General features: G+C 42.4%; 2 protein-coding genes across 5 annotated transcripts in view; one reads left to right on the top strand and one right to left on the bottom strand.

Annotated features, from left to right (window-relative positions):
- The window catches only part of SCFD2 (sec1 family domain containing 2), a 309,403-nt gene that overhangs the window by 96,066 nt on the left and 189,044 nt on the right, over positions 1–24,293 (bottom strand). The window lies entirely within an intron of this gene.
- LOC144264177 (uncharacterized) overlaps positions 1–24,293 on the top strand; it is a 51,701-nt gene that overhangs the window by 2,761 nt on the left and 24,647 nt on the right. For 2 of the 3 annotated variants that reach the window (XR_013345970.1, XR_013345969.1), the window contains one exon: positions 23,733–24,260. The exons of the other annotated variant lie outside the window; for it this stretch is intronic. The gene's annotated coding sequence lies outside the window, so the exon portion shown is untranslated. Of the gene's footprint in view, positions 1–23,732; positions 24,261–24,293 lie in introns of those variants that run through there. 3 annotated transcript variants of the gene reach the window in all.

The raw sequence follows: 24,293 nt of genomic DNA, 5'->3' as shown, positions 1-24,293 counted from the left end.
CTCTGACTTCTCCAGCCACACAGAGCTCTCATCGGGCAACACCAGCCCAAGTCATTGACACCCTCTTGGGTAGCAATCAAATCGTTCATGCCCCAGTAAAGACTTAATCCAGTCTGTGGCCAACAATTTGTATTCACAGTATTTTCTTTATAGCTAGACAGGCATTTCCTGAAAATAGATCTCTATATTATCTATGCTTAAGATCATATATAAACTTCTCCAAGAATATCCTGGAAATATAACAAAACCAATGCCAGCCTGACCCTACTCATTAATGCATGAGCATGTACCGATAGCATATGTTCATAAAGAACTTGTAGACTGTATGTGTACAATCAAATTAACCTTTGGACTGCTGGCATTTGGAACATAATTTGGGTTTCCAAATGTATATACCGTGCTCTGCTCAGTGCTGTTACTACTACAGAAATAATATCCTCTAAAATAAAGTAGGCTGATAAGAGTTGAATGTTTCAACTTCTAAATCTAGTTCAACATTCTTCGATACTCAACACAAATGTGATTAAATTCTTTTGTGTAGCTATAATTATTTGTGTTTCCATTGAAATAATTGTTCATATTTGCAATCTTTACTAAGAAATGCCTCAGAATAACTTGGGCGGGAAGGCGAGAGCGGAGGAGGGAACAACTTGGTACCTTCCCAGTCATTGATTTAATGTAGATTAATGCAGTAGACTGAGTCATAGCATCCCTGCCCACATCTCTGCAGCTGGTTTCACACCCCTGCTAATTATTACTTGAATGGGATGTGCAGCTCAAAAGTTAAAAGTTCAGTCTCAGAAGCCTCCCTATAATTTTTATTGTCCTGCCAACCAAATAGGAGTGTCACCCCCTGTTTGGTGAGTTAAGATGAAGTATTAAAGTCACACAAGACAAGCATGGGCCATTGTCCATCTGAACCCAATCTTCGATGCCAGGAACTAGCATGCAATCTCCCTTCTATACATGGTCACCTCTAACATGTCTAATACTAGGCTGACACCAATTATTTCGAACCAGACCTCTCATTTTTGAGCAGGACTGGTTTCTAGGTGCTGTGCCCACATGTTAAAATGTTAAGTCAACACAAAGGCTATATATTAGTCTCAGTTTTCCAGAAGTAATTATTTTAATGACACTATAAAGACTTTCAACAGATATGCCTGAAACAAAACATTTTCTAAAAAATGTTCAAGTGGCCTTGGGTGATGGTATGAAACAATCATTCATAACACCTGCAAAGTTAGGGCCATGTTTGGAGTAGGGAGGTGTAAATTCTACCTCTCTGCACCAGCAAAGGCCCCTGCTATTTTACAACAAAAAAACTTCAAATCCAGACTCCAGCGAGAAACTGCTGAATTGGAATTCATTTGCAAATTGGATACAATTAACTTAGGCTTGAATAGAGACTGGGAGTGGCTTAGTCATTATGCAAGGTAGCCTATTTCCCCTTGTTTTTTCCTACCCCCCCCCCCCAGAGGTTCTTGTTAAACCCTGGATTTGTGCTGGAAATGGCCCACCTTGATTATCATACACAATGTAAGGAGAGTGGTCACTTTGGATAAGCTATTACCAGCAGGAGAGTGGGGTGGGAGGAGGTATTTTTTCATGCTTTGTGTGTGTATATAATAAGATCTTCTACACTTTCCACAGTATGCATCCAATGAAGTGAGCTGTAGCTCACGAAAGCTTATGCTCAAATAAATTGGTTAGTCTTTAAGGTGCCACAAGTCCTCCTTTTCTTTTTGCGAATACAGACTAACACGGCTGTTACTCTGAAACCTGCACCACAGAGAAATTCAACCTAAGCTGCTGCCTCCCTCAAGGATTCTGTCAGTTTCATTTTAGTTCTGTTTAGTTTGCAGCTGAGACTGAAGTTTACTCAGGAGCAGGTAAAAGTGCACTAGACATACTGAGTCAAATCCTGGGGTGATGTAACTTACACACCAGTAAATTGATATAACTTAAATGCAGAAGGGGATGGAAGGGTGGGCTTCTAGCTTGAAAACCACCCATCATGGCAGAGTAAGATGAAACAGAAGGAGTCTATTTCATATTACAGCTTCTGATCTCCTAATGCTAGCTTTCCGTGCTCCAACCCCAGTTCAACTTCACCCTTTTGTTCCAGTGGTGTTGTGCCCACTTACAGACACACTTATTAGTGTGTAACTTACACTAGTCTTTACATAACCTCAGGATTTCGACCAATGTGTTTAGTGTGCTTTTACTGCTTCCTATATTAGGACATTACATTTTTAAAATGTCTGCCACACGTACAATATTGCCACAATGAGGAGATCATAGAATCATAGAATATCAGGGTTGGAAGGGACCTCAGGAGGTCATCTAGTCCAACCCCCTGCTCAAAGCAGGACCAATCCCCAATTAAATCATCCCAACCAGGGCTTTGTCAAGCCTGACCTTAAAAACTTCTAAGGAAGGAGATTCTACCACCTCCCTAGGTAACGAGATATTCCAATATTTCTCTGAAAAAATTTATGGTTTGCTATAGTGTCCAGCTTGCCAGGCGTCCAGGCTTGCCAGGCGTCCAGCTTTCAACCGGAACGGCTCCAGTCAGCACTGCAGATCAAGCCGTTAAAAGTCCGGTTGGTGTGGGACTGGCAGGCTCCCTACCTGGCTCCATGCAGCTCCCCGGAAGTGGTGACATGTCTCTCATCTCCTTGATGGAGGGACGGCCAAGGGGGCTCCATGTGCTGCCCCTGCCCCAAGCGCCGGCTCAGCAGCTCCCATTGGCCGGGAACTGTGGCGTAGGAGCTGAGCAACTTGTTGTCGCTTGCGGGGAGCCATCCGAGGTGAGCACTGCCCAGAGCCCATCCCCTCTCCCTCACCCCAACCCACCACCCCGTCCTGCCCCCCTGGCCCAGCCTGAGCCCCCTTCCACACCCAAACTCCCTCTGAGAGCCCACACCCTGAATCCCCTCCTGCACTCCAACCCCCGCCCCAGTTCAGAACCCCCTCCCACACTCTGAACCCCTCAGCCCCAGCCTGGAGCTCCCTCCTGCACCCCAAACCCCTCATTCCCAACCCCACAGCCTGCACCCCCAGCCGGAGCCCTCACCCCCCCACACACACTCCAACCCCCTTCCCCAGCCCAGATCCCCATCCTGCACCCTAAAGCCCTCATTTCTGGCCCCAGCCCAGAGCCCATGCCCCCTCCCACTCTGAAACCCTTGGTCCCAGCCTGGCGACCCCTCCCAGACCCCGACCCCACCACAGACGCCCTCACCCCCTCCCGACTCCAATCCCCTGCCCCAGCCCAGTGAAAATGAGCAAGTGACAGAGAGAGGGGGATGGAGTGAGAGAGAGGGGCAGGGGGCCTTGGGAAAGAGGCGGGGCAAGTGAGTTTGGTTTTATCTCTCGACCAATACATCTTAATTGCCACCTCTACAAAAGTGAAAGGCCTGCTTACTCTTTATGAATAAATTAAAATTACTGCGAAACAATGGTGGGAGTTTGCAGTATTTCCCGTTCATTCAAACACTGAGCAGCACTTCCTTTAACAAACTGTATCAGCTGACAGAAAAACAAACGTTTCTGGACTCTTCAGTATTTTTATTTTTAGGGGAAGCAGTGTGGCTTAGTGAATTTGGACTCCCCAGAACTAGGTTCTATTCCTACCTCTGCTGTGGCCTGCTGGGTGACTTTGGGCAAATCATTTCATCGCCCCTGCCTCAGATTTCTCATCTGTAAAATGGGGATAATGATACCTCCTTTATAAAGTGCTTTGAGATCTACTGATGGAAACTGCTATATAAAATCTAGATATTTTTCAAAATATATTGATGATTTTTACAATTACTGCACAAGCAGAATTTGCATATTTTTTGGAAAATAAACTGCAGTTTTCCTTTAAGAAATTTTAAGGTCAGGCTAAGCATGTGGTGCTAAATATTCAACTTGTTTCAGTAATTATTTTAAAAATAGTGCCACAAACGTTTTGTTTCAACATACCCAAGTACAGTATAGCATTTAAGTTTAACATATTTAAAACAGATGGTAAATAATACTTTGTACTTCTCTTTCAAATAAGATTTTAGTCCTTTGCACGGAGTAAAATGTGTTTGGAGTAAAAAGTAGGGGATTTTTCTTTTTCAAAACAATGCATCACTGCTTGAATGTAGTGATAAGAATGTGATTTTAACCTAGGCATTTGGTGCTGTTTCAGAAACACACGGTGCGGGCACACACACACAAGTTCTCAGTGCAAACTTGTGAGGCCTTGGGGGTAAATCCACAACACTTTGTTTTGAGGAAGACAGCTGTTTTCTAAAGCTTAAAAGAATGCAAACTTGGACTCAAATATCATAGCTAAATTCATGCTCACATACTGTATGGCACAACTCGGAACACATGCACAATTGATGTTTCTCATTTTGATGAAAATGAACATAAAACATTTTTGTAGAATAATATCTTGCTCCTTCAGTAAAAAACTCTTTCAATAGACTTCTTATTACTTCAAAACTATAATCTCTCTCCTTTTACATAAATCAGCACAATCTTGTTTTGCTAAAATAAACATTGCCAGGAGATGAAATGGATAGCCTGTTCTACTGCAAGGCTTTCAGTCTTGGCACTGTGAACAATTAGATAGGAACCAAGTGACACCTTTTGGATAATGGTGCCAAGTCAGCAGATGGAACACATTACAGAACTGGGACAATTCTGTTTAAACAATTGAATGCCAGGATCCCAGGATACCAAATAAAGAGAGGTTAAAGGACAATGCATTAGAAAACATGAATGCTAATGCCACTAGAGATGCTGTTGAGTTTTTCATTTCAAAGCAATTTTGGTGGCTGCTGGAAACCCTCCTCACACTTAACGCTTTTGATACATGTTGTCCGCTGATCATTCCAAAGGATGTCGGGAGTCTGAGTGGATTGCAGAAAAAGATAATGATGGACTAACGTGCTTCACAAAGAAAGTGAAGCAGAAAAGATGATATTTAATCCCTGGGCCCAAGGCAGTAAGCATTCCCAATTCCTATGGATTTCAATGGCAAATGAGGATGCTCAGAGGCAAGATCAGATCCCACAGGAGGGGTTAAATTTCTTTCTTTCTGTTGAGGAGTCTCAGGCATTAAAAGATGGCTTCTCTCTGCTTTAATGTCCCAATCAGTCCAATAGGGATAGTTTAAGCTTTCCAGATATCCTATTTCTGATTTAATTTAATCTCTAATCTTCTCCTTCCAGTAACTGATCTGAATGGGAGTAGTACCTAACATCAGCCAAGCTGCAATGTTCCATAATTTAGGTAGGAAAGGGTGGAACCATGTGTTTTCCCCGAAGAATAATGTAGTCAGAGCCACTTTCCTATCAAAGCTAGTTAAAATCTCTTGACTAGTCCTGGACAACATTTTCTGGCTGAAACTGTTTTCTGTGAGAAATATAGATATGGTGACACTGAAATGTCTTGCGAGCTCATGCTGGTTTCACCAAATACCACTGGTAAAAAGAAAAACTTAAAACAATTTCAGAAAAAAATAGTGTCTCACTTCTACATTTTGTAAACAAAATATTGTGTTTTTTTGGTTCAAAATAATTTGGTTCAAAATTGGCTTTAATTTTATTTAAACAGTAAAAAAATGTTCAAAATCAAAACAGGACGTTTTGATTTTGTGAAAGAGAAATGTTTGACCCCAAACAATATTTTTTGGCTTTTCAATTCACTGAAAATGTAAAATAAAAATACGAAACAAATATTTTTGGTTTGACCTGAAATGAATTTTTCAGAATTGCCAGAAAACAAAAAGTCATTATTGGCACAGCACTAGTCCAGGGGAGCGTGAGTCTGAAGGTCCCCAGAGTGAAGCCATGCTGCTGCTGCTGCTGAGTCCTAACCTGGCAGTTTTCAATTCGTTTTCAATAACAATCATTTAGATTCTAACTATTGTAATGATTACTAATACAACTTCTTACAGCAGTTGAAATTAGTCATTTAAAAAAAGGTTTTGTTCCAAACATTATAAAGAGCTTAACAATGGGAAGTTTTTAGATGACAAGGTAATGTTTGAAATGTTATCAAAGCAATTCAAAACTACTCTGAAGCTGGTTTGGAACATAAACTCCTCCATCAGGCAATGGGAATGAAAGCCGAGTCCCTGAAAACACTCCAGTTGGTTCAGAATGCAGCAGTCTGCCTGATCTGGGTTCTGCTCTTCATCTGCACAGCCTTCCATGTCTTGGGCCTGGGCTAGCTCCAGGACTTGCTTCTCCCTATAAGCTCAGGCATTACCATGAAAATGGTGGAACTGCACTCACCAGGAGCTAAGGAACTGGCTGTTCCTAGGGTGAAGCTCACATTGTAGGCTACAGGGCATTCTCAGCAGCTCCACAATGGCTGTAGGACTCTAAGGGTGATAATCACCAGAGATCTTCCCCCAGCCAGGATGAAATGCAAAACCTATCTTTTCAACCTAGATATCTCCCCAAATCAAAACTAAGACACCATAAGGAATATAAACCTTACTCGCTGAAATCTTAATACTTGAGACATGTTTTGTTGCTTGTTTACTTTATATAATTTCTATCAGGCAATCAGATATAACAGCACAAACGCTCACAGAGATAGACAGACATTGCTGGCTAGTTTGTACATGTGCATAATAAAAAAAACAAGCAAAGCAATGGAAACCTTCTGTTTTCAGGGCTCGCCAGAAATAAACCAATCCTAATGGCAATATTTCCAAATCCCCATGAATGCCACAGATTTTTAGTTTACTGGACATTTCTGGTGCTGCTGTAATGAACCTAAGTTTTGAAGTTTGACATTTCAACAACAACAACAAACACTTATCCTCATTCTTATTAACCAAATATCTAGATGAGTTGATGTACCCCCTGGAAGACCTCTGCGTACTCCTGGTTGAGAACCACATACCTAGGTATTTGCCTAGTTTTACAAGAGGCTACATAAAACATACTAGTGAAGTCAGTACAAACTAAAATTTCATACAATGACTTGTTTATACTGCTCTGTATACTATATACTGAAATGTAAGTACAATATTTATATTCCAATTGATTTATTTTATAATTATATGGTAACAATAAGAAAGTAAGCAATTTTTCAATAATAGTGTGTTGTGATACTGTTGCATTTTTGTAAGCAAATAGTTTTTTTAAGTGAGGTGAAATTTGGGGGGTATACAAGACAAATCAGACTCCTGAAAGGGGTACAGTAGTCTGGAAAAGTTGAGAGCCACTGCTCTAAGCAACACAAGTGACTAAAAATGAGAAGCTGTAAGTCCAGCAGATACTGTGTAGCAATATGGAACATATTCAAATCTACAGTGTCCCAGAAAGCCTCATCAACATATCTGTCTGCTTCCCTTAGCTCCTCCAGTTCTGCCACCCTGGCCTCCAAAGCCCGTACACGGTGTCTGAGGGCCAGGAGCTCCTTGCACCGAATGCACACATACACCACCCACACACAGAGCAGGTAATCATACATGCTACACCGAGTGCAATAAACAGGATAGCCCCCACTCTGTTGCTAGGCTTTTGCCTGCATTTTCTCCTGCAGCTACCTAGATTAATGATAGGGTTTTTGTTTAAATCAAGAAGTTTTGATTATAATGTAAAGGTTTTAAAGAATGACAAGTGTACCTCGCCCCCCTCCCACTCCCTTTCCAAACTCCCTCTCAAAACTCCCTTTTAGCGGTCCCTGTTCGCAAAGCTTATGTTCTTATATTAAAGGGCCTAAAATAATGATTGAAATTATTAGTTGGAGAAAGAGTGTAACAGGCTGGCAGTGTTATCTGAAACACCTAGTCCTAATCGCTGGTATTGATCCTGTTGGGGAATATTAGATATGTTCCACTGAGTCAGTGTTGCAGGTGCCTCAGTACCCTACCCATATATAAGGGAGGCAGGAGAAGCTCTCATGAGAGAGAGAGGATATAATGTGTGGACTGAGAAATCCTGAAGGAGGAATTCTAAGAACATCCAGGCCTGAGAAGAAGATCTGAGCTAACCTTTATGTTAGCTTGCTATTAATGTAGGTACCAGTAAAACCAAATCCAGGAAAGGGGAGAGTTTGGACTCTACATATTATGTGGACTGTGTTTGAGAGCAGTTTGGAAATGGCACCAGTTCACATATGGTGGAATTTTTTAAAACCATTCTGCAAAGGAGGTATCAGAAGGGCAAGTGGCAGAGATCTGAGGTGGATGATGGAACAGCAGGCCCAACATCAGCAGCAGATCCTGAAGGAAGGAACCACAGCTCAACAGGAACAGCGGGCACAGCTACCGGAGCAGATGTTCCGAGCTTCTTAGTCCAGGGATACCACCTAGACTAGTAGTAAGAGTGTCTAAGGGTATGCTTACACCACACATGACAGTCACACCTTCGCTTGTGGTGTAGATGTACCCTAAGCAGGGACGAGACCATGACCCTGAGTCTTTCCCTGTCACCTTTCAGTGGGCAGCCAAGGCCACTTAGAGGGAGGAAGAGCCTTGGGCCATTTACTTAGCTACTTTTCATTAACAGGAGAGGCCCAAGCAGCACATTGGGCTGTGGGCAAGGACACCGCCACCAAGGCCATCAAATCTACCATTTTGGACTGGTTGGGAATCTCAAGAGAAAAGTACTGGCAACAGTTGTAGAGGTTCCATTCCCCCTTAGGCCTATGATTGGACATTTCTGCCCAGAGGCTGATTGAATGGATGACTCTCTGGCTCAAGTCTTAATCTCAGACAGTGAGAGAATGGAGCTGTTTAGTTATCCTGGACCCGTTTCTAGACAGTCTGACTAGGAGGGCAGACGGGTACATCGGTACCAGCTGTCTGTGCCAGCAGAAGTTGCGTGACACACAGAGGCTACATGCACAACGAGATGCCAAAGGGACTGCAATGTCTGGGCAGTGGCTACGGCCATGAAGGACTGAGAAACAAGCAGAGAGAAAACAAAGGGATTCAGGGACTCCAACAGGAGCCAGAAAGGACATTCACCCAATCTTTGAGCTGCAGTCAGAATCTCCTATGGCTGAGTTTAAAAAGTCAAACCCCAGGGAGTTTGGCTCTCCCTAGTGTGTGGACTGTGTTTGAGAGCAGACTAGGATGGCACCTGGTCACACAGCTATCAGGGAGCAAGTGGAAAACCTGGATGGAAGAAAGGCACTAAAATGATATCCACAGCTCTTCTTTCTGTCATTTATATCACCTGGTCTTCTGCAGCTCTGAAATGTGATGATTACTTGGATGCTTAGTTAAGAGCACCCTAGGGACCAATCCTGCTTCCAAAAAAGTAAGGAAAAAACTCCCATTGAGTTAAATAGGAACAGGAGCAGCAGCCTTGTTGATCATACACTACAAGTAGTTTAAATTGTTTGAAGTGGATGAACAGTAGTTTTCTCTCCAACTTTGGTTTGTTTTCTATTTTATCGTTGCAAGGGAATTTTCATGAAAGTTATTGTGTAAAATAGTCATTTGCCAATGGGGAGAATTTTTCATTTCCCTCTTAAAAGACAATAAAAAACAGCCTCTTTACTTTGTGGACTTATTTATTTTATCTTTTTTTATTTATTTTTTTTTACACTTACATAATTCACGCTTCCCTCTGGCTACATTATGACACAAAGTAACCAATTGTTGTCTTTGATTTATAGTATATTTTAGACTTTGGAAACAGAGGTGTTTACAATCCTGAATACTATACATTCTAAACAATGATTACGCAGCCACTATTGTTTTATATTGGCATGTTTATAACAAGTTGGGAGCTATATTCCCTGGTGGAGGTGATGATCTAACTGTGAAGCAAAATTAAATTAGGGCAAGAAGTGCTGGGAATGTTTGCTTGTGTCTGTGTCAAGAACTGTTGCAATCAGATCTCACATTTCATGGATATGGTCGATGCCAGATCAGTTTACACAAGGGATGTCAAAGACACCTAATAAAATAGTATTTTTAAATGAAAGTCTTTTATTTGATTGCTCTGAAGAGTTTTTGTAGAGTTCTTATAGGAGAGACTTTCTGGAAAATATGATTCCACACAATCTCTTATTTAAAATAAACCTATCGCCAAATCTGAAAATATTTTACTTCTTCATGGAAAAATATGCACTATCTGCCTTTTACTGCACTCATCACATCCCACACTGTTCATAAGGATCTTCCAGATATTATATTCAAAGATTTTTTAAAAATCTCTGTACTTTAATACTACCCAAAAGAAAAATGTTGAGAATTCTGTCTCTCTATTCTGTACATCTGCAGTAAATTTAGTGGCCAAGATAGCTGGCTTCTAAGTCCTTATTTAGGCACCTAAATAAACAGTAGAAGTTTATGGGTGCTCAACACTTTTGGAAATTAGGTTACTCAGTTCTAATATTTCTCCTACATTTTGAAAAAGAGACTTCCCTCTCCCACCCCAACTATGTATTAAAAATCGCTGTCCCTGCTTGAGAACTGTTATGCTATGTTTTTTGTCAAAGACAAAGGTAACAGACAAGGTATAAACCTGGGGAAAGAAAGCAGATTTACAGTAGGAATAAGTCAGAGTTAAGGTTCCCTTCAAAGAAATCCAAAAATGTTAAGGCACAAAATGCACAGTTAAGACACTCCAACAACCTTTAATTCTGCATGATGTCATTTGATAACTATGTAGTTAGAGTTAAGGTATTTTAGTGTTTGTGATCCCAGATTAGTTTAAACTCTTTTGTAAAGATTTGTTTGTCCCCTCCTCCCTTACCTCTCACTGTGTCACTACCAGGAAGAGTTAAGGTTGTCTGAGAGCCTTATCTGTGCATCTTACCTGAATATGTCTGGATTTCTTTAAAGCATAAATTTAATTCTGAATTTCTTGAGTTTATTAGGCTTGATTTTGAGATAATTACACTATCCCTGTAATATTTTTTCTTCTTAAATTACTGATATGAACACTCAACCTCAAGTCCATTTTACCATAGTTTTAGCCTGGGAATTCCCTTAGTCTTTAAAATTAAGAAGTTCACACACAAACACTAAACAAGATAGATATGAATAATCTTAAATCATTTGTTTAAAATTAACTGTTAAGGGCAGATTCACTGGTACATCAAAGCACCATAAAGTAGCCAGAGTGCACTGGCCACTTCAACTATTTTTACAGTTGCTTGGTAGCACCAGTACAGGCGAACCCGGCCCTTAATTTGCAGACAATTTATTGGTATCGAGGGCTATGTTTGTGAGATTGGTACTAAAGTGATGGGGGAGGTAGGGAGGGCCCAGTCCCTAGGTCCCAATGTCCCTGTGATTTAAGGGATCCCCTGTGCTCCTGACTCAGTTCCCCCAACAGTGTTGCCATGAGCGCCTAGGCAGGGCAACTAAACCCTATGTAGTTCTCTGTCTTGAATCCCTCTCCCCCAGCACCAAGTGCACAGGAAGGAGAGAAGGGAAAGGAGAATGGGGGCGGGGCAGGGGGGAGGACAGAAAGGAGAAATGCAGCGGTAGGTATTTCTGTTGTGTTTGCACCTTTTCATGCGCTTTTGTTTTGTAAATGTTCTTTTGTAACTGGTGTTTGAGTGTTGTAATGACAGCTGATCTGCTTGGCAATGGGTTACTGCTGTACTGTTTAAACATGTTTACAAATAAAGTTTTTTATGTCATTGAGAGTTTATTGCTATCACTGCATCTCATCATGCAATCAGTATTTGAAATAATAAAGCTAAGCATATGATCAAGAACAGTTAGGAATTAGTAAGCACACACTATTCCTCTATACCGGGGTGGGCAAAGTTTTTGGCCCGAGGGCCACATCTGGGTGGGGAAATTGTATGCAGGGCCATGAATGTAGGGCTGGGGCAGGGGTGTGGGGTGTGGCGGTGTGCAGGAAGGGGCTCAGGGCAAGGGGTTGGGGTGCAGGAGGGGTGTGGGGTGCAGGAGGCATGCAGCAGGGGGTTGAGGGCTCAGGGCAAGGGGTTGGAGTGCAGGAGGGGGGCTCAGGGTAGGGGGTTTGAATCATAGAATCTTAGACTTTAAGGTCAGAAGGCACCATTATGATCATCTAGTCTGATCTCCTGCACAACGCAGGCCACGGAATCTCACCCACCAACGTCCTGTAACAAACCCCTAACTTATGTCTGAGCTATTAAAGTTCTCAAATCGTGGTTTAAAGACTTCAGGGTGCAGAGAATCCTCCAGCAAGTGACCCGTGCCCCATGCTGCTGAGCAAGGTGAAAACCCCCCAGGGCCTCTGCCAATCTGCCCTGGGGGAAAATTCCTTCCTGACCCCAAATATGGCAATCAGCTAAACCCGGAGCATATGGGCAAGACTCACCAGCCAGACACCCAGGAAAGAATTCTCTGTTGTAACTCAGATCCCACCCCATCTAACATCCCATCACAGGCCATTGGGAATATCTACCACAAGTAGGCAAAGATCAATTAATTGCCAAAATTAGGCTATCCCATCATATCATCTCCTCCATAAACTTATCAAGCTTTGTCTTGAAGCCAGATATGTCTTTTGCCCTCACTGCTTCCTTTGGTAGGCTCTTCCAGAACTTCACTCCTCTTATGGTTAGAAACCTTCATCTAATTTCAAGTCTAAACTTCCCGATGGCCAGTTTATATCCATTTGTTCTTGTGTCCACATTGGTACTGAGCTTAAATAAGTCTTCTCTCTCCATGGTATTTATCCCTTTGGTATATTTATAGAGAGCAATCACATCTCCTCTCAGCCTTCTTTTAGTTAGGCTAAACAAGCCAAGCTCATTGAGTCTCCTTTCATAAGACAGATTTTCCAGTCCTCGGATCATCCTGGTAACTCTTCTCTGTACCTGTTCCAGTTTGAATTCATCTTTCTTAAACATGGGAGACCAGAACTGCACACAATATTCCATATGAAGTCTCACCAGTGCCTTGTATAACGGTACTAACACCTCCTTATCTCTACTGGAAATATGTCACCTGATGCATCCCAAGACCACATTAGCTTTTTTCACAGCCATATCATATTGGCGGCCCATAGTCATCCTGTGATCAACCAATACTCCGAGGTCCTTCTCCTCCTCTGTTACTTCCAAGTAATGCATCCTCAGTTTATAACAGAAATTCTTGTTATTAATCCCTAAATGCATGACCTTGCACTTTTCACTATTAAATTTCATCCTACCTATTACTATTACTCCCGTTTACAAGGTCATCCAGATCTTCCAACATTCCACACAAAGATGGAACAAGCCATCAGGAACAGTATCCCCAATAAGGTCACGGCAAACCTGGTGGCTGAACTTTGTGACTTTGTCCTCACCCATAACTATTTCACATTTGGGGACAATGTATATCTTCAAATCAGTGGCACTGCTATGGGTTCCCACATGGCCCCACAGTATGCCAACATTTTTATGGCTGACTTAGAACAACGCTTCCTCAGCTCTTGTCCCCTAATGCCCCTACTCTACTTGCGCTACATTGATGACATCTTCATCATCTGGACCCATGGAAAAGAAGCCCTTGAGGAATTCCACCAAGATTTCAACAATTTCCATCCCCCCGTCAACCTCAGCCTGGACCAGTCCACACAAGAGAGTCACTTCCTAGACACTACAGTGCTAATAAGCGACGGTCACACAAACACCACCCTATACCGGAAACCTACTGACCGCTATACTTACCTACATGCCTCCAGCTTTCAACCAGACCACACCACACGATCCATTGTCTACAGCCAAGCTCTACGATACAACCGCATTTGCTCCAACCCTTCAGACAGAGACAAACACCTACAAGATCTCTATCAAGCATTCTTACAACTACGATACCCACCTGCTGAAGTGAAGAAACAGATTGACAGAGCCAGAAGAGTACCCAGAAGTTACCAACTACAAGACAGGCCCAACAAAGAAAATAAAAGAACGCCACTAGCCATCACCTTCAGCCCCCAACTAAAACCTCTCCAACACATCATCAAGGATCTACAATCTAAATTGAAGAATGACGCATCACTCTCACAGCTCTTGGGAGACAGGCCAGTAATTGCTTACAGACAGCCCCCCAACCTGAAGCAAATATGCACCCGCAAACACACACCACACAACAAAAACACTAATCCAGGAACCTATCCTTGCAAAAAAGCCCGTTGCCTACTCTGTCCACATATCTATTCAGGGGACACCATCATAGGGCCTAATCACATCAGCCACACTACCAGAGGCTCATTCACCTGCACATCTACCAATGTGATATATGCCATCATGTGCCAGCAATGCCCCTCTGCCATGTACTTTGGCCAAACTGAACAGTCTCTACGTAAAAGAATAAATGGACACAAATCAGACGTCAAGAATTATAACATTAAAAACCCAGTCGGAGAACACTTCAATCTCTTTGGTCACTCGATTACAGACCTAAAAGTGGCAAATGTTCAACAAAAAATATTCAAAAACAGACTCCAGCGAGAGACTGCTGAATTGGAATTAATTTGCAAACTGGATACAATTAACTTAGGCTTGAATAAAGACTGGGGGTGGATGTGTCATTACACAAAGTAAAACTATTTCCCCTTGTTTATTTCCCCCCCTACTGTTCTTGTCAACTGCTGGAAAAGTCCCACCTTGATTATCACTACAAAAGGTTCCCTTCCCTCCCCTGCCCACTCTCCTGCTGGTAATAGCTCACCTTACCTGATCACTCTTGTTACAATCTGTATGGTAACACCCATTGTTTCATGTTCTCTGTGTATATAAAATCTCCCCACTGTATGCATCCGATGAAGTGAGCTGTAGCTCACGAAAGCTTATGCTCAAATAAATTTGTTAGTCTCTAAGGTGCCACAAGTACTCCTTTTCTTTTTCCAGATCTTCCTGTATGATATCTCAGTTCTTCTCTGTATTGGCAATACCTCACAGCTTTGTCTCATCCGCAAACTTTATTAGCACATTCCCACTTTTTGTGCCAAGGTCAGTAATAAAAAGATGAAATAAGATTGGTCCCCAAACTCCCGATCCCTGAGGAACTCCACTGGTAACCTTCTTCCAGTCTGATAGTTCGCCTTTCAGTGTGACCCGCTGTAGTCTCCCCTTTAACCAGTTCCTTATCCACCGTTCAATTTTCATATGGACCTCCATCTTTTCCAATTTAGCTAATAATTCTCCATGTGGAACCGTATCAAATGCCTTACTGAAATTGAGGTAAATTAGATCCACTGCATTCCCTTTGTCTAAAAAATCTGTTACCTTCTCAAAGAAGGAGATCAGGTTGGTTTGACACGATCTACCTTTTGTAAAGCCATGTTGTATTTTGTCCCATTTACCATTGACCTCAATGTCCTTAACTACTTTCTTCTTCAAAATTTTTTCCAAGACCTTGCATACTACAGATGTAAAAGGATCTGTAGTTACCCGGATCACTTTTTTTACCTTTCTTAAAAATAGGAACTATGTTAGCAATTCTCCAGTCGTACAGTACAACCCCTGAGTTTACAGATTGGTGAAGTTTAACTACTTGGTGAAGGAATCCATCAGCTATCGCATCCAGGAAAATCTGAGCCCTATTGTTATTACTAGTACTTGTGCTACAATCTATGTCTGGGAAGTCAAAGTCTACCATGATCACACAATTCCCATTTGGTTATTTACTTCATTTAAAACATTAAAGAGGTCACTATCCATATCCACATCAGATCCCGGCGGTCTATACCACACCCCAAGCACTATTCCAGGGCAGGCTCTAGTAGCTTTCTTCCCCAATGTGATTTTTGCCCAGACAGACTGTCTTATCCATTCCATCACTTCTTATTTCTTTACAGTCTACCTCATCGTTGATATACAATGCTACTCCACCACCTTTGCCTTTATTTCTGTCTTTCCTAAACAGCACATATCCTTCCATACCCGTACTCCAGTCATGACTACTATTCCACCATGTTTCTGTTATCCCTATAATATCTGGTTTCACTTCCTGCACCAGTAGCTCTAGTTCCTCCATTTTGTTACCTAGGCTCCTCGCATTAGGACACAAACATCTTAATTTTTGCCGTTTGGCTTCGCTCACATTCTTTACCCGATTGGGCACAGACATTCTACCACCAGTAATACCTATTAGATTGGTATGTACACTGCCTTTCCGCCTTATGTCCATTCTCCTACCCATGGCTGTATCCTTTCTTACTTTGTTTTCTTCCCTCTCAAAGAGAATAACTGGCGTGGAGATTACCTGGACATCTCCCAACCATCTCCCCCGAATTCCTAGTTTAAAGTTAAAGTTGTGCCATCCTCCATCTTAGAAAACTATTTCCCTCCTTACTCAGCTGAAGTCCATCCTGAGACAACAGTCTTCTGTCCATGAATGCTTCCCAGTGGCCATACATCCCAAAGTCCTCCTTATAGCACAACTGCCTGAGCATCATAATCTTGTCACACCTTTGTTGCCCTTCTCTAGAAACAGGCAGAATCCCACTGAAGATCACCTGAGCCTTGATTTCCTTTAGCGTCTTCCCCAGCCTGGCTTAGTCTCCCTTGATATGTTCCAGCGAGAATCTAGCTGTATCATTTGTTCCCACATGAAGGATAATCAATGGATTTTTTCCCCTTTCCCATTAGGATCCTCTTCAGCTTTAGATCCACATCCCATATCTTAGCACCTGGCAGACAGCACACCCTTCTGTTCTCTGGATCAGCTCTTGTTACAGGCCTGTCTATTCTTCTCAGTAATGAGTCCCCAATCACGTAGACTTGCCTTTTCCTGGCGATGGTGCGATTCTGCAGTCTATCTCCTGTTCCATCTGGCTGCAAGTCCTCTTGATTCCTATTGTCCCTTGCAATCCTCTGCAACCCATCCCGTATCCTCCTGGGGCTCATATGTGGTGTTATCTCCATTGACTCTTGCCCTCTTCCAATAGGACTATCTGCTCTTCTCTTTTTCCTTGCCCTTTTTCCTTGCACTCTCACCTTCAATAACCACCTGGTGTGCCCCTTCTTCATTTTCCAACTCCGCAAACCTGTTCCTGAGCTCTATTTCTCCTTCACTGCCCCGTCTTTTCCTCTGCATGGTTCTCCTAGTCACATGCCTCCACTGTCCACTTTCCTCACTCAGCAGTATCCCCTCAGAGTTCTTCGGTCCTGCTTCCATCTGCACGTCTGAGCTTTTCCCTTCAGCCTCCTCATGTCTTTGCTCCACCATCAGCTCGAACTAGAGTCTCCACCTGCATATCCAATCCTAGGATCTTCTCTTCCATCAGCTCTATCAGGTGGCACTTCATGCAGGCGAAATTCTTTTCAGGTACCCCATCCAGGATCATGTACATGCCACAGCTTCTACATCCAGTCATCTTCATTGTGTCTTCCACTACTTGGGTCACTACCACAGCTGCCTCTATGTCTGTCATAGCCTTCTCACCTAAGTCCTGTTAGTCTGGGAAACACAAACCAAACCAAAACACCCACCCACAGCAAAACAAACCCCCAATGAGCACGAAAACACTGCCAGAACACCACACACTCCCTTCACTAGCCTGTCTGTTCCTCTGCCTGGCTGTCTTAGTCTTCCCTCCAAACTCCTCTTGCAAACTCCCACTCAAACTCCCCTGTTTGCTGGTTCCTCTGTTGCTGCAGCTGTTGGGGTTGGGGGCTCAGGGCAGGGGTTTGGGGTGTGGCAGGTGGTTAGGGGGCTCAGGGCAGGGGGTGCGGGGTGCAGAAGGGGTTTGGGGTGCAGGCTCTGGCCCAGCAACGCTTACCTCGAGAGGCTCCGGAGTGGCAGCAGCGCGCAACGGGGCTAAGGCAGGCTCCCTGCCTGCCCTGGCCCTGCACTGCTCCCGGAAGTGGCCAGCATGTCTGGCAGTGGCTCCTGGGGGTGGGGTAGAGTGGGGCAGGCGAGTACCATTCCCAAAACTCCCACTGGCTGCGGTTCCCTGTTCCCAGACAATGGGAGCTGTGGGAGGCAGTGCCTGCAGGCGAGGGCAGCGCACGGAGCCCTCTGCCCTCCACCTCCCCAGGGGCCGCTTTAGCCCTGCTGCGCCAGGGGCTGGCAATCCCGTGGGCCGGATTGAAAGCCCTGATGGGCTGGATCTGGACCACGGGCCATAGTTTGCCCTCTCCTGCTCTATACAGTCAGGTACAGCAATCCACTCTTCAGTCACTTCCTTACATGAATCCATACTCAAAGACTAATAGACCTTAAGGTCAGAAGGGACCATCATGATCATCTAGTCTGACCTCCTGCACATTGCAGGCCACAGAATCTCATCCACCCACTCTTGTAATAGACCCTAACCTCTGACTGAGTTACTGAAGTCCTCAAATCATGGTTTAAAGATTTCAAGTTACAGAGAATCAACCATTTACACTAGTTTAAACCTGCAAGTGATCCATTTCCCATGCTGCAGAGGAAGGCGAACGCTCCCCCGCCTCCCAAAGGTCTCTTCAAATCTGTCCTGGGGGAAAATTCCTTCACAACCCCAAATATGGCGATAAGTTAGAACCTGAGCATGTGGACAACACCCACCAGGCAGATACCTGGGAAAGAATTCTCAGTAGTAACTCAGATCCCTCTCCATCTAGTGCCCGTCTCCATAAGGTATTTTTGTTACTGGCAGTTGCTGATGGGCCACATGACATCGTAGGCAACCCCGACATATCATCCCCTCCATAAACTTATCAAGCTCAGTCTTTAAGTCAGTTAGGTTTCTTGCCCCCCACTGCTTCCCTTGGAATGTTGTTTCAAGAACTTCACTCCTCTGATGGTTAGAAACCTTCGCCTCAACATGTTGATGGCCAATTTAGGTCCTTGTTGTTCGGCAGGCTGTATTGGTGGGCTGTTCAAACTTTCTGTAACATGCAGGGTGGGCAGTAAAGTTTTCCCACAGTGCATCCCAGTCAAAGGGCTAGAGCACTCACATTTCAGGAGGGTGCTAGGGAATCTGAGATATGCTTGGTTTGACTCGGGTCTGTGTGCTGCAGTGTGGATGCCAGAGCCCCAGATTTGAGCCAAGGTTAGAAAATTCTTAACTAGGATTCAGAATCAATGTAGATGTTCAAGCACAGGGTTCTCTAACAGGCCAGCTGACAAGTCCCACTTACCCTAGTTTTACATTGCAGTGTAGATGTACTCATGATGGTCCAACAGCTAAGGAAATGCACCTGTCTTGGATAAGACCTTAAGAGAGCAGGAGTATGGAACCACCAAAACTGACCTGCTATTCTATCACAGGATAATGTTAAGAAGTACTTTTAAAAATAACAAGCTCCTCATCTGGCACTTCTTTAAAGACATTAAAAAGATTTTTCTCTTCTTACAATACTATAGATAGCAGAAGCCATGTGGATAATTTCATGATATAGGAGTTCATAACAAAGACTTTAACTGAAGGTAATTTGGAAAAAATAATTGCTACATTGTTAGAAAATGTCCAGTGATTTACATTTGCATTGCTCAAGCTTTATAGCTTCCAAGGTTAATAGCTCATAATCATGTATGCATTTAATAACTCAATTTGTGTAACTCCTAAGAGTGTTTCAGTCTACATGACCTACAATTATACTGCTGCTGTTGGTAAGTGTCTGCTAGTGTTGTCTTCATAAACCCTGGTTTTCAGGGGTTTATAATGTGATTGTAATAGTTCACTTGGGGTTAATGACTGGCATGCAATACAACCTAGGAATGAACACACCAGGTGAAATCTTAGTCCTGTTGAATTCAATAGACGTTTTGCCAAGGACTTCAAATTGGGCCAGGATTTTACCCACAGTTTTCAGGTATTCTGAAAAAAACTAACTGTACGTTTTTGTTATTTTAAATGTTAGGAGGATAAAAATAGTTCATTGATTTTAAAATCTGATTTTGAACTTGCATAACTCAAAACTGTCTTGATTTAAGAAAAAAGAAAGCTGTACTATCATTAGTCTCTGCTATGATGGACTATGTACGTTGGAGTAAAAAAGATATAGAGCTTTACTGATGAGCTAATCAGCACCTGCAGAACATTTTCTAATGTTTCCTAAGGATTTTAACATGTGAATTCAGAGCAACACATGGACACCAGCTGTGCTGATACAAAAATACAATTCATAGTTTAGAAGGACACATTAAATGAAGCCTCTCAAGCAGGAAAGCTTAAAAGTTCATGAGATTTTAATACAACATCCTGACAGACACATTGTCAGAACTGCTAAGATTCCATGATGGATACCAAATATCAGAAATTTTATGTGCGTGGAAAGAGAGGTAGAACAGACCTTGGATTGGGTCAGGAGCAACACAAAATTGTAGCCCAGGCTTTCAGAAAGAAAGATGAAGAAAGAAGCCAGAGGACTAATTGTATTAGAAAGGAGAGATGCTCTTGTAAAACTTTCTGGTTGGTTAGGTAGGAGGGAGTGAGATATATGGGAAGCGGAGAAGGGAGACAAGACCTTACAAAGGCTCAGATTTATTTAGATAAACGAACTAAATTTTTGGAGGTACTTACCTGAGTCAAACCACAAAAGCTGTTGGGGTTTATATATCACTACATAAAATTGGGGCCTGTCCATACCACGTTTGAAACTGTGTTATTGAAAACTATATTTGAAAACATTTGCAGTCATGGCTTCTATGACAAATCTGGACAGGGTTTTTGTCCCTCGCTAAATAGCATGATATCGTCCTCTGCTTGGTAGTCTATGGAATGGTTTTGTAACATGATCATTACAGAGCTCTGAGAAATCTTTGTCAATACTCATCAAGGAATCTGCATTAGAAGACTGCTATGAGCAACTGTGTTAAAACATTCTTTTTTGCTGTTTTACCAATAATGTGGAGAAGGTCATTGAAACTCAGTATTTCCGATTTAGATACATGGATTTACTTTTCAGCATTCATCTAAGCCAATATATGATACTAGTCTTACAAATTACTTTACCCAGACAGTAATGCTGCCAAATCAGTGCTGAGTGTAAATCAACTCAAGCTGGTGTTGAAAAACAGAACAAAAGGACTGCCAACCAAGAGAACCTAGGAATGAAGGAAATGTATTTTCTATTATTTAAGGAAAGGACACTCCAACACAGTACAGAACTACATTCAGAATGTAGCTGAATCAGGACATATTAGATGCGTTTCTCTAGATAAGAGAGTTTGATCTCCAGATGTACCAGGGCAGCGCTCGGTAGCTAGGTAGCTTGATGCCACCTTTCTGCCCCCTCCATCCTCGGCCAAGTAAGGACAGTCGCAGGTACACTTTAATGTGTGCCGGTGGATAGTAGCTAGCAGAGACTTGCTCTGTTGGCCAGAATTGCTGGAGCACTTTGTGCTCTGGACTATTCCCCTTTCAAGGCCTGGAACACCCCTGTGCTGGAGAGGGAGACTGTCCAGGGCTGCCTATGCCATCCGTAAAACTGAGGATTTCCTTATGATGGGAATTCTTGGCTGCTGTCTTAACATGGCTTTAAACAACAATTTAATACATACATTTCACCATTTCCTTCCCTGCCTTTCATTTTTAAAATATGAACAACACATGGCCAGATTCTTATTGGTTTGAAGCACCATAGCCTTACTGAAGTCAATTCTAAGGCAAGGCTATGCCCAAATCTTAATCAGGGACTCAAAAAGAGCTGACCACACTATCAATTCTAGAGAAGATGTAATGCTGTCCTATTTATAGGGGGAAAAACTTTTTCCATAATTACAAATGTATGTTAACCATCAAACACTACTTCTACCTCCAGCTCCCTTTTTCTAACATGTCACATCTTGGTAGGAGGCCTATGATTTTGCATTACAGGAACATCCTGTTCAAAGAATTTATGGTCACTTCTCCATTGAAGATTCTTCCCAACAAGCTGTGCCCCTCAGTATCTTTCCATTCACTGGGATATGTCCTTGCATGTCTCAGGGAATCTCACTGATGTATATCTTAAGGGTGCCATGAAGAATGTCATGAAGACTATTCTAAAACAAATCTGTAATGGAACATCTGCATAAAAGAAGAATACCACACTTTGGAGAGGAGCATCATACACACCAGAAAAAACAGCTTTAAAGGACATCCTTTGACCCCATTCTTGAGGAACATCAGTTATTCTGGGAACACTTGAAAAGCATTTTATCATTAGAACTCCATTCTCAACATTCCTATCAGTTTATAAACAAACATTCTCCCCTCCGTGAATAGTTGCAAACTTAATATTTCAAGGGTTAATTTTTATAATATTGTGGAGTGAAACATGTTGAGCGTCCTTTTTTCCTCGCAGACTTTCAGTAAGATTTTAAATGTCCATATGCTTCCATAAAGGATTTTGTTCACATTTCCAACTCTGGAAGGTTCATACGCTACATTTTTTATTGCAACATTGCAAAATTCTACTTGCCCACTCAGCTGAAACAAGTGATTTTTAATGTATTTGTGAAATATCATTAGTTTTATCATCATGATCGTGATGGTAAGTAAAGACAACCAGAGTTTGTGAGTAAGCTGCTAAATTTTCATGACAATACTGTAAGGTTGATTTGTCTTTGTCAGGTCTGAGAGATCCACAAAAATATTTTAACAAACAACAGGGTCTATATGCTGCACATACCCTCTATGTATCATTGTGCAAATTAGGCTCTGTGTATTCAAATGCCTAACAGCTGAATGAGTTTGACACTCAGCGTTCAAATCACTGCTATTAACAAAGTTTCCTAGTAGTCACTCAATTCAAACATACACTACAATTCTTAATTAAAGACTGGATTACTTTCTTGCTGTACAGTTCTTCAAAATCCGTTTCTATCATCATTGCCAGCAGACCAGAGTCTTTCTTATGGCTTAAGTCCTTTTAAAAATACTAAGTTACAGAAAATAACTTACTCAGAATCTTTCATAGCCTTGAGTTATTAAAAAATGTGCACAAGGAGATTCTCAGGTCTACAACGTATCCTGAAGGACGACCCATCACTCTCACAGATCTTGGGAGACAGGCCAGTCCTTGCTTACAGATAGCCCCCCAACCTGAAGCAAATACTCACCAGCAACCACACCCCACACAACAGAACCACTAACCCAGGAACCTATCCTTGCAACAAAGCCTGTTGCCTACTGTGTCCCCATATCTATTCAGGGGACACGATCATAGGGCCTAATCACATCAGCCACACTATCAGAGGCTCATTCACCTGTGCATCTACCAATGTGATATATACCATCATGTGCCAGCAATGCCCCTCTGCCATGTACACTGGCCAAACTGGACAGTCTCTATGTAAAAGAATAAATGGACACAAATCAGACGTCAAGAATTATAACATTAAAAAACCAGTCGGAGAACACTTCAATTTCTTTGGTCACTCGATTACAGACCTAAAAGTTGCAATTCTTCAAGAAAAAACTTCAAAAACAGACTCCAACAAGAAACTGCTGAATTGGAATTAATTTGCAAACTGGATACAATTAACTTAGGCTTGAATAAAGACTGGGAGTGGATGGGTCATTACACAAAGTAAAACTATTTCCCCTTGTTTATTCTCCCCCTCTCCCCCGTTCCTCACACGTTCTTGTCAACTGCTGGAAATGGCCCATCTTGATTATCACTACAAAAGGTCCCCCCCCCCCCGCTCTCCTGCTGGTAATAGCTCACCTTAAGTGATCACTCTCCTTACAGTGTGTATGGTGACACTCATTGTTTCATGTTCTCTATGTATATAAATCTCCCCACTGTATTTTCCACTGAATGCATCCGATGAAGTGAGCTGTAGCTCACGAAAGCTTATGCTCAAATAAATTGGTTAGTCTCTAAGGTGCCACAAATACTCCTTTTCTTTTTACAAACAGCACTGTTCCTCCTGAAGAAAGAACACTGTCCAGAGGTAAAATGGAATGTCCAAATACCTGTGTCATCTGGAGACTGGGGCCTGTTGCTGCAATGACAGAGTTATGGCTTGTCTAGAATGGGTATCTATTTGATGGAAGGTTGACTCAGACGGAAGTCTTCTCTCATGGATGCATAGACATTGTTGAGACTTTAAAAGGACCTTTTTACTGTATATGCTTCTGCAAGTTAAGCTCAACTTTATTGCCACCAAGGGAGAAAGCATGTCAAAGGGTGCTGGAAAAAGCTAATGTACATCAGGCAAACAAACCTTATCAGAATAGGTGACAGAGTGAGGAAAGCACTGACCATAGGGCTAATGGACACAGGATGCTGTTGTCAGACAAACTAAGACGATATAGTTGAAGAGCCCAAGTGATTCACTAGGGGCGCAGTATAAACCACATGTAAATAATGTATCATTTTCATGTAAGCCTCCAGGGGCTGTTCAATACGTTTGTTCCCTGCATTTCTGTGTGTTTCACAAATAAATCATCATGCATTTGGGAAATGTGTCTGGCCTC

Source organism: Eretmochelys imbricata, chromosome 4 (assembly GCF_965152235.1).
Source record: "Eretmochelys imbricata isolate rEreImb1 chromosome 4, rEreImb1.hap1, whole genome shotgun sequence".
Classification (NCBI taxonomy): Eukaryota; Metazoa; Chordata; order Testudines; family Cheloniidae; genus Eretmochelys; species Eretmochelys imbricata.
The sequence above is the reverse complement of the archived record's forward strand: the minus strand, read 5'-3'. Positions and strand labels throughout refer to the sequence as shown.